Source organism: Perna viridis, unplaced genomic scaffold, assembly GCF_037379345.1.
Source record: "Perna viridis isolate PV_CMFRI_1.1 ecotype Kerala unplaced genomic scaffold, ASM3737934v1 SUPER_16.10, whole genome shotgun sequence".
NCBI lineage: Eukaryota > Metazoa > Mollusca > Bivalvia > Mytilida > Mytilidae > Perna > Perna viridis.
The window spans coordinates 1-10,990 of record NW_028288513.1 but is presented as its reverse complement, the minus strand read 5'-3'; the positions used below and the strand labels follow the sequence as shown (position 1 = coordinate 10,990).

At 29.9% G+C, this 10,990-nt stretch overlaps 1 long non-coding RNA gene across 1 annotated transcript; it reads left to right on the top strand.

Annotated features, from left to right (window-relative positions):
• The first annotated feature begins 5,783 nt into the window (after positions 1–5,783).
• On the top strand, positions 5,784–10,932 carry LOC148596434 (uncharacterized). Its single transcript, XR_015919252.1, has 4 exons — positions 5,784–5,949; positions 6,274–6,832; positions 7,270–7,335; positions 9,073–10,932. It is a non-coding gene; the product is annotated as an uncharacterized LOC148596434 (long non-coding RNA).
• The last annotated feature ends 58 nt before the right edge of the window (positions 10,933–10,990 follow it).

Genomic DNA, 10,990 nt, shown 5'->3' with positions numbered 1-10,990 from the left:
TACAAAATTACATTTTATTTTCTTTTGAAATTTTATTCATCTATTTGATGTTGTTTTTTGTGAGAGTTCATAATACTGGTTTATGAGGCTAGAAGCAATCGAAGCTACGGTATGTTTAGTAATTTTTATCTAAAACAGAAAAAAAAAAACATTCGACAAAATAAAAAGAAATACGATATGGACAAAACGTAATCAAAGGAACCCTAATCCCAAGAATAACCACTATATGAGAAACAGACGAATACAATAAAACTTGAAATAACATGAAATAAAAAACTAACACGTACAAAACCATTAGAATTCTTCAGAACAAAATTAACCTCCACCTCTAAATTGTATGATCTATCAATTGACCACCACTATGATAGTTTGTCAATTAAATATGAAGTACTTCAATATCTTGCACAAGCGAATTGCACTGATACTTTAGCTATGTTTTGTGAAGGCTTTGAGAAAAACTCTTTGTATCCAATCATTCTTATTTGTCGTTTAAAGAGGTTTTATACTAAAACCATGTCTTAACATACGCCCTTTACACATTATCTAACTGTAAAACTGTTTTAATTATTATAACTCCAATACAACAAGTACTTTCATTAAATGAAGGAAAGACCCACCAATAATTTACTTTTCTATTTAATCAAGACCTTTTTGGTAAATAAGTTTTTTTCGATAACAAAAACGTAGCGATGAAATGTCATTTATCAGTGATGTCTTTTGAATCGTGAGAAAAATCAGTCTAATATTGAATGCATTCTATAATTGGTTATCATAACATTTTTACTAATTGAGAAGTACTTAATGTTAAAAAGGCTTGTGTACTGACACTTTCAATACGTTACAAATTTCGATAAACTGTTGAAAAAATACAATAGGCCACCGTGTGCTTGAGGCTACCGTTGAATCGTTAGATTGTGGCATGGATGGTTACAAATTCCATAGATATTATCTGATTGGTGCTCTGCATGACGGAGACGTAAGCGTAGGCGTGACTATGTTATTGGTAGATAACCTGTCCAATTTGAACACCTTGAATGTACAAAATCCGACAAATACCTGCATTTCAACAATGGTGTTAAAAATGTGCACTATAATGTTTTTTTGTGTGTGTGTTCAAAGTTGCTTCGGAATTATACTAAGATTTGTATACAGGTAAGTTTTTGCTTCGTCCATTTTGTCATATAATACTAAAAATCATTACATTTCAAATTCTAACTTTAAATTTAAATTTTATTATACTAAAGTCCTTGAAAAAGAAAAAGATTTTAGTTTTTACAGTCGTTCTTTAAAAAATAATATTGACTTAGTGGCCATCATTTGTCGCGTGACTAAGTTGCTGTCTGAGGCCTAGGTGACTAGAAATTACAGAGTCTTCTAATATATCCGCGTCATTATAAGACTGTCAGCTCAAAATTGACGACAATAGTCATCTCAGTTAAAAAATATATGACCAAAGAGTCGATGTCGACCTGAAAATTAAACAAATTCTTGTGTAGTAATATACCATCTGGTTCTAGCGCCTGCATATGGTGTTTTTTATAATGTCTACAAATACTTATTCTGTAGTTTTTACTTGCAAATTATTATAATTTTCTCTTGAACTTGATACATATTCCACATAAAGTCCAAGACATTCTGAAACTAGTGGCTTGATTTTGCATAATTTTTCTCGTACTTACTTTCTTTCATTTCACGTCTTTATTGTCCAACTTTTTTCTACTGTTTTGACTACTGGTTTAACGACTTTGACTGGTGGCAATTCTGTGCTGCTCTTTTGTGTTGATATATGCCACTGGGATATTTAGCGCGATGTAAAACCATGTCTATTCACTTTTCATTTTGATTAAGGTAGATTCCTTTTTTTTTCATTTTTTATTCTTTTTTTTTGGGGGAGGGGTACCCTGATATTACCATTTGTTATACCGTTCTACCTTTTAGACTTTTCAATTTAACTACTGCCTAGGTCATTTCAGTTCGGTAATTTTGTTATTACACTTAAACAAGCGACTTACACTTTGAAATTAATACTGGCCTCGGTCATTTACTTACTATCACTGGGCAATAGATGACTTACTTATTATCACCGGACTAGATGAGTGCTTCTATCCTTGGGGTAGTCGACATACTTACTTTAATTGGGCTAGGAGAATAACTTACTTTCATTGGGCTAGGAGAATAACTTACTTTCATTGGGCTAGGCGACTTGACATAGATGACTTTGTGACTATCATTGGCCTTTGTGACTTAGCGAAATCAATAGTTTCAATGACTTATCTGCTATCATCGGCCCAGATGACTTTGTGACTACCATTGGCTGGGTGACTAAGTGGCTATCGTTCGTCTAGACCTTCTTGGTTGGTTACCTTTTAAGATTTTCATACATTAATTCTAAGCACTACTTTTCTATTTGTTTTAGAAATTGCAATTGCTATCTATAAAAAGTGTAAACGAAATGTGGTTTAGTCTGTAAAATAGTAATCAAGGGAACCAAGATTCTAGCAAAATTCAAACGAATGTTATCCAGGAACAAATAACAGATAGAGAAAAAAAGGCACATACAGCAAAGAACATAAAATAACCGAACTAAAACGTACGAAGAAACAGAATTAAATGATCAACACTGAATCCACTACAAAATGGGTACAAGGACCAGGTGTACCGCTAGGATAAGTGTCCTCTGCTATTCTAGAAACACTCGCCGAGTTGCTCATAAAAAGTAAGGGCCGGGGTAGACGAAAGTTAAAACTATGACGCATTGAACAAATCAATTATCATAGTACAGATCGATACTCCGTAATTATGCCCATATTTAGGGCAAACTCGGGCATAACGTTTGATGTAATATGAAAATGAAAACTACTAACGCAGGTGCTGAAGGTGATGTTGCCACAGGTTGTTTTTTGATATATTTGGTAAAGGATACGGTAGAGTCATGCACATATTAGGACCCTGTACGACTGGATATTAGATTTCTGTTATTAAGAATGCTAAATAAACCACATCCATACACATATCATTCAATGATTAATATATGATATCCCAAATTTGTAAATATGCAAAATTCTCTTAAATTTTTGCAGTTTTTGAGTGCCTCAACCAATCTGACCCAAAATTATTGCTTATGATTTCTAAATGCCACTTTGATAGGACTCAAAAAAAGTCAAAGTATCCATGGGCCACTTTGGTGGAGATCTTTGAAAGTAACAATAGTAGCATTTAAAATTGGCATTTTCCCATTTTGTTGTTTTTGGCAGTAATCAGGCTTTATTACTACTGACAATTAATATAACTGTTAAAATTTAAAACTATTTAATCATCAATTAATCAATGCATATCGCGTTTTGTCATTTACTTCAAACTTATAGTTTCTGAAAATGGGCCTAATATGGTCCTTATCTACCTTATTCAATAATAATAATAATAATAATAATAATAATATAAACCATTGTTCTGCAAATATTACTAATTATCAAATTTACCATTAGGTGAATTGGATAATCAGGTCTATTATTGCTCTTTTTGTGTTGGATTGATCAATTTCAGGTGTAATTCTTAAAGACTGAACAAACAAAGAATGCCTTCTATAACCGGAATTCATTCACATTATAATCATATCTTACTTGATTTTACGAATAGTTATGACAATACGAAGTTTTGAAATTAAGAATCCAAACGAATAAAAACATTTTATTTTAAATACTCTTTCTTGGATGCAAAGGATATCGCTATCAAATACTTTTATAATAAATTATGATTTACGTTATATTCATATTAGATGCGATACTATGGAAAAATTGAATTTTCTTGTAGAATTACCAGAGAAAACAGATGATCGCAAGCAAGCAAAATTGATTTGATTTTTGTATGTTACCGTTTTTAATGGTGCCACATTTCTTCTACGGCATTTATTGTTCTGCTAAAAATGAGTTTTGAGATGTTTTTGTAGTGAACGATTTGCGAGTTTATTGAAGTTCCGTAGTTTTTGATCATACGACCACTGGTAGTTTTGATGCAGGAGAATCTGGTTAAATAAGAAAGATTGAGTTACTATGGGTTTTGCGTCACTGACTTCTATATATATCAGAATTCATTAAGATTGCTTGTATCTTTGAATAAGCAATTTAAACATTTAATTTTACTTTTAATAGTGTCATCCAAGAGAATTGAATGTTAAAATAAAGTCGGTTGAATATGATGGATTTGAGTTAGCATCAACTGATGCAATATTTACATTGTTTATGACGCTTAGAATATAATTGTGTTTCCCTTTAAACAACTATTTAGAGTATCATGATAACAAAAAGTAAGCCGTACACTAAATGGCGACATCAAGATAAAAGCCGCAAAGTTTGAAACTATCACATTTTTCCTGACTTGGTACAGGCCATTTTCACTTGGTACAGGTGATATTCACTTGGTACTCATGAAACAGAAACAACATAAAAACTGATAATAAGGACAAGAGTGACATCAGATGCCCCAGAAGGGTAGCATGTACTTCTCAGTCAAAGGCATCCGCCATAAGGGAATTTTTTCACAAGTCTCTTTATTATTACTCGCAGTATCATGTTGAAAGCGTAATAGATATTTTATAAAGTGGACAAATATCCGAAATTGACACAAAATAACCATAAAACATACGCGTTTATCAGTAATTTTTTTTAAAATTGGAGAAATTGATTTGAACTTGATATAAAAAAAATCAATGAATCATGCAATGAAAGTTAACATAGAGCCAAAAATTTACCAAAAAAAAAAATTCAAAATAAATGAAATGTTTATCTCTCAAACGGTCAATAATCATTATGATGCCGTATCTTGTATCAATTACGTATCAAAGACAACGTTCTGTAAATGATCAACAAACCTTAAATGGGGAAAATGAACATTTTAAAAAATATAATTTTAATTATATATACAACAATTTTAAGGCTAAAATTCAAATTAAATGTTATACAACATTTACATACAGTTAATTATATTTATTAACTTGCCACGAAATTCGAAATGAAAATATTAAGTGCTATAAAAAGGCGGATGTCTATCAGAAATTTTTCGGAGCCATAGTAATCAAAAGTGCGGGTTTAACATTGACATGTGACAAAGGCAAACTTCATTTTATATTTTAAAAGAACCAAGAATCGAAGTAAGCATTAAATTCCATTTAATATGTATAGACATATTAAATGAGTCTTTTCGTTTTGCAGTGAAATGAAGAACCTTAGGTAAATGAATGTGTCCGACATTTCACTATAGATAATATAAGATAAGTAACATATGTTGTAGAATTGTTATCATCGACACTGAGGCAATAATATTACAGCATGTAAAACAAATAAGAGATATTTATGAAAATTATTGTAGCATCTAAGACAAAACATGTTCACAAATATCGGCGAAAATACCAATGCGTTAGCAGTTGCATGATTAAAATAGGCAGCACAAACTCCGAAAGTGTGTTAAATAAAAACGTCCAAAATAATAAATATGACCAAAATCATACATAACATAAAAAAAAAAAACAATAAGTAAAATTGGCATGTGAAAAAGGATATTTTTAAAAATAAAATATTTTAAAAATTTGCTCAAAATATCATATTCAATTATAATTTGTATAATGTAAACTTGATTCAAAATGCTACATGTGGAAATAGGTTTGACTCTATTCTAATTTGATTAAATAATGTTATATTTGATAAGATATTTATGTATATAAGACACGGAATAATTCACTTTTTGTACTCATTACGTATTCTAATTATAAAGTGATGTACATAAAATTGAATAATGTCCACTCTACCTTTGCCACGATAGATTGTGGTCAATTCTTGTTGTAAATTTATTAATTATATCTAACAAAGAATCATTTAATTCTAGTAGAAACGGTAACACAAACTACTTCTTAATCATACAAGTGACCATTCAAGAGGTGTTTAGGATCCATGGAAGGTATTTATCGTTTTTCACAACGTCGACTTACTTCGGAAATGATTTTGCTTCTATTTAGTTGTTATTTATCAAATGCATATATTTAATGTTTTAACGGAGATGACGACGCAATACTTTTAGTTAATCCATTCTTTATGAAATGCAAACTCTTGTAAAACAATTCGAAGTTTCCTAATAATTTTCTCTTGGTAGGATTATTCGCAAATCAATTAATTTATGCTGATGCATTTTTCCAAAAAGCTTTTTTCATTTGTCTTCAACTCATTGTAATAGAATTTAACCTATTATTCTTAAGCATTACTTTATATTGATATTTTTTTGTAGATAATGTTTCTGCTATCTCTTGAAGAAAACAATGGATGGAAAAGTCGATATTCCATCATCGTATACAAGCCTTGTAATATTATGTCTACTGTGCTTTAAGTGAATGTTCGAGAAAAAAATCATTATTTAGTTACTGTTTGTGCGTGTTGATTGTAAAGTTAAACGCCATAGTAGTGAAATAGATTAATTAGTGTGTTTAATTAATTCTCTATTATTAATTATTCCATATTTTATTCTTGTGCCAGTATTCAAATTTGTTGTGAAATGCCAGCATGTGAACCATTCAAACCAATTAGACACATAAGACATTCTTCTGGATACAAGATCATTTTTTTTTGCTTAACATGGGTGTTTGCAGCCAACTGAAAAGTAAAAAGAAAAAAAATACGCTTTGTGTTGGTGTGTAAATATACGCTATAATCAATATGTTTATATTCGAATTTGGAAATGGATCAGGAATCAATTAAGCGATCCAACAAGCTAGATAAATCAGATTTCCTACAAATACAAGGCCATTCCATCCTAGAGCAATATCAAAGTTCTTAAAGATACAAAGAAGGTAAATATAATTAGAGTATTCCAGTTGTAATCAGAAACTGAATTTGTTCTGAATATTATTATTATCAAGTTATCAACATTAATTATAAACATGTTGCGAGATATATCTTGCGCTTTTGAGATTGACATACATTTTGAATATACGATTACTCTTTTTAGAGGGCGCCATCACTAAAAAGCAAAATCATTCTGATATTATGAAAATAAAAGCTATTGTTATGACTATTAATTGCTATCCGATAGCTGCAAAAAGGAGAGCTAACTATGTAAAATGGTTCAAAAAGATTCAAGGTCTCCTTTATATATTCTTTAATTCCTGATTCCAAATATTTAAAAACTGAATGATTTAGTTCAAAGAGTAATTAAGTTTTTGTGTTTATAACTGAAATCTTATATTGTTGCTGACTATGAGAAGTTATTCTAATGTTCTTTTTACAGAATGAAATTCACTGGATGTTTTGAAATATGGTTGGACAAGTAACTGTCAAGCATACAAAAGAATAAGTATATATTAAGGGACATTAGCATATTTTGTGATTAATTGCTTCAATATGCAGCTGTTTTATCAAAATATCACTTGCAACTTCAAAATAATGCCTAAAAGGGAGCTGAAAGTCTTTCTATTTATGTGCTAGATTAATTGAATCAATTACATCTTATTATTTAAAACAATGAGAAAACAAACACCACTATGGTGTAACTATATTGATAAACACAAATTTATATATGTACTTGGCCAGTAGGTTGTGATTACTAAGTAAATTATCAAATGTTTGAGATTTTGAATCAGATAATTTATCTAATGTTTTATGATGTTATTAACAGATGCAAATTGCTTTTGACAAATGTCAACCTTAAAAATGGAAGAAAAATTAAAATGTATTATAAAATCACAACAAAACTTAAATAACTTGTCCCCTTCATATGCATGCAAAGAAGGTACAAGTAAAAAAAATGCATAGATACAATAATTAAAATTAGTGTGTTCAGCAGTCAAGCTGTCGATCAAATTCCATTTTTGTTTAAAACCATACAAGCTGATCTGTACGTCTTCGAAAATGTTTCTCGTCTAAGTTTCATAATTGGACACACAGTTGTCTACATATAATCATTTTCATAATGACATCTACATAAAACTCTTTAATGGATTTTGTTTTCCTTAGCAACACCAACATTGTATTTATATTTTTTGAAGGCATTAGTGACGATTGTGTACTTAATTAATATAGGGGAAAAAAATAAACTGTTCTTCTCATAGCAGTTCAATCAGTATAAATTAGTTAATATTTTTACCTTTTAACATATTTTGTATTTAGTTTATTTTTACTTTCCTAAATATGGTTATTATTCACTTATCTATTTTTCATATGTGTGCTTAACTAAGTCACCTCGCATGTTATATTTTTCCTTGACTTGTATATCTTAATATACATGTAACACAATTTCAGAATCAGTTTGAATTTCTGACTTTTCTTCATAAAATTACATTCTGGTACACTAAATACATTATTTGGTGAATGTACCTTTCATTTCACCACAAATGGATACAAACATAGACTCTAATGTCATTTAGGTATCCTTTTTTCTTACAATACTTAAAAGTTCTACCTTTGTATGATCAGAACATTTTTAATTGGTGATTTACACACAAACCTACAGTTTATGCAATAGATCGTCTTTCGTTGGTAGTTTATGTTTTCTATTGAAAGACATCCACTCAGAACAACATAAAGTGAAATATATTTTAGGAAAATTTTCAATGAACAGCCTTACTTTTACTAGAAGTGCCTACATAAGGATTTATGTTGCTCATTTAAATTTGTTATTTTATATGTATTATTTTATTTTATTTTTTTTCATGTTCTTTGTGTTGTGTGTCGGTTTTTCATGTCTGATCTTGGTTCCCTTGATTACTCTTTAATTAAATTGATCGATGAAGTGAAAACTTAAGTAAATAAAATTGAAAAAAAAATACAAAACATAATCAAAAACAAAAGCAAAAACAAATGATATAAATATTGCAAATGTTGCGCTATGTTTTAAGTGACTTCTCACCATTAGCATTTGCAAAAAATACTTCTAAATTCAAGAAATTAAAATGTAAGCGATTAGAATATGTGTCTTAATCAGGAATAGCATTAGGTATCTGCATAAAATTAACATTTCTAAGGAGAAATGTCAAGATATAAACTGTCATAAAGTCATATTACATGATATTCAGAAATTCTTTTTTTTTTTCAGCATCAAAGAAAACAGATTGACACAGATATTCCTGAGAAAATTATTCGCATATCAGATTGAACGGGCATCCTAAAGTACAAACAAATAAACGCAAAACAAACGACAAAAACCCAGAGAAAAATGGCGAATGATTAGAACAGATACATACATCAATATACATGATATACAGAAAGAAAACTACCATAACAAAAACAAAAACAAACCGAACAGAAACAAACAAACAAAACAAAAACACAAAAAAGAAAAAGCACCGTATATAAAAAAATTAAGAAAATACAAATATCAAAAGTTAGAAAATAAGAACATTTGACACCGAGGCTGAAAGCTAGTCTATACATTTAATTATTAACATCAACGATATATCTCAATATATTGATAATACAATATCAATTATATATGAATACTCGTATGTATACTATACCTCTGTGTTGTTTGTTTATTATACATCATTATTACAATATAAAAACTAAACACAGATATATTATAATATGGCCATTTACTACATGTGTTTCGGGAATTTCAATTAGACGTATTTCTAATTCATGGTAGATAAAAGTTCAAGAAATAGAACAATATCATTTGTAAAAGATGTTGAAATATCACATCCATGTACAAACATGAATATTAACAACATAATTTGTGAGAAGGCATCAAAAAAACTTTTGGATAATAAAAAGAAACAATCGATCTAATACAACCATACCACTAAAATCTGAACCATTAATGAGTTGGTTTTATGGTAGTAGAGGCACAGAAACATACCAATTGTTTTGTGCCGACAAAATCGGTCCTGACTATAACCTTAGGAAATTGAGTATTTTTACAGTAGATGGAAGTAGATTTACTTTTTCAATTTGAGTCAAATTTGCCATAAAATATGATACACAAATAATGTGTATTGACCATCATGAAGAGCATTTAGATATAATAAACAAGAATGAAAAAAAAATCCTGAAATATAGTTTCCAGAAAGCGTAATCAATGGAACCAATATTCTAGGAGAAATCAAAGGAAAGTTAGAGGGCCAGACAAATACAACAAAGAAAAACAAACAAAATAATACATACAAAGAAACAATAGTATATGAGCAACTTGGACTCTAACTTTCGTATTTGTTATTATGACAGTCTTGTCATTGACCTCTGTATTCATGGTAATTTGCAATTAAAATGTCTATACAACCAACAGCATATACCATACTTACTTAGAAGTAACCTTGTTTTCTTTGAAAGAGTAATCAAGGGAACCAAGGTTATAGCGGTAATCAAAAGAATGTATTCCAGGGACAAAGACCAGACATGGAAAACAGAGACATATAACAAAGAGCAACCCGGACTCCACTAAAACTGGGAGCATGGATTAGGTGCACCGGTAGGGTAAGAGTCCTCTGCTTTTCTAGAAACACCCACCGAGTTGCTCATAAAAAGTCAAGTCTGGGGAAGGCAAACGAGGAAAAGAAAACTATGACCCGTTGAATAAATCAGTTTTCATGGTGCAGAAGGATACACCATAACGATCCAAGAGCTCATGATGACGACCTTTAAACTTCTGTAGTGATGAATTCAATCTTGTAGCAACATAACACTGTTCCAGAAACAACAACAAAAACAAAAAAAACTACCCAAACTAAATTAAAAAGCCCACAATGACACAAAACACTTTAAAAGCATTATTTACTTCTGCGTACAAAAAACATTGTTCAATTTATCGTAAAAAAGAACATAAATTTGAGAAATCTGTCCATTGGTTACTTATTGTAATTGTAAAAATTTTGGAAGTTAGGTAAGTTGTTGTTGATTTGGTTAAATTCTGCATAGCTTTTAATTATTGTTTCAGAAATTTCAGATAGAAATGTCCTAAATAACCTTTCAAACAAAACAAAGTTACTTCTAAGTAGGTATATGCTGTTGGATATATA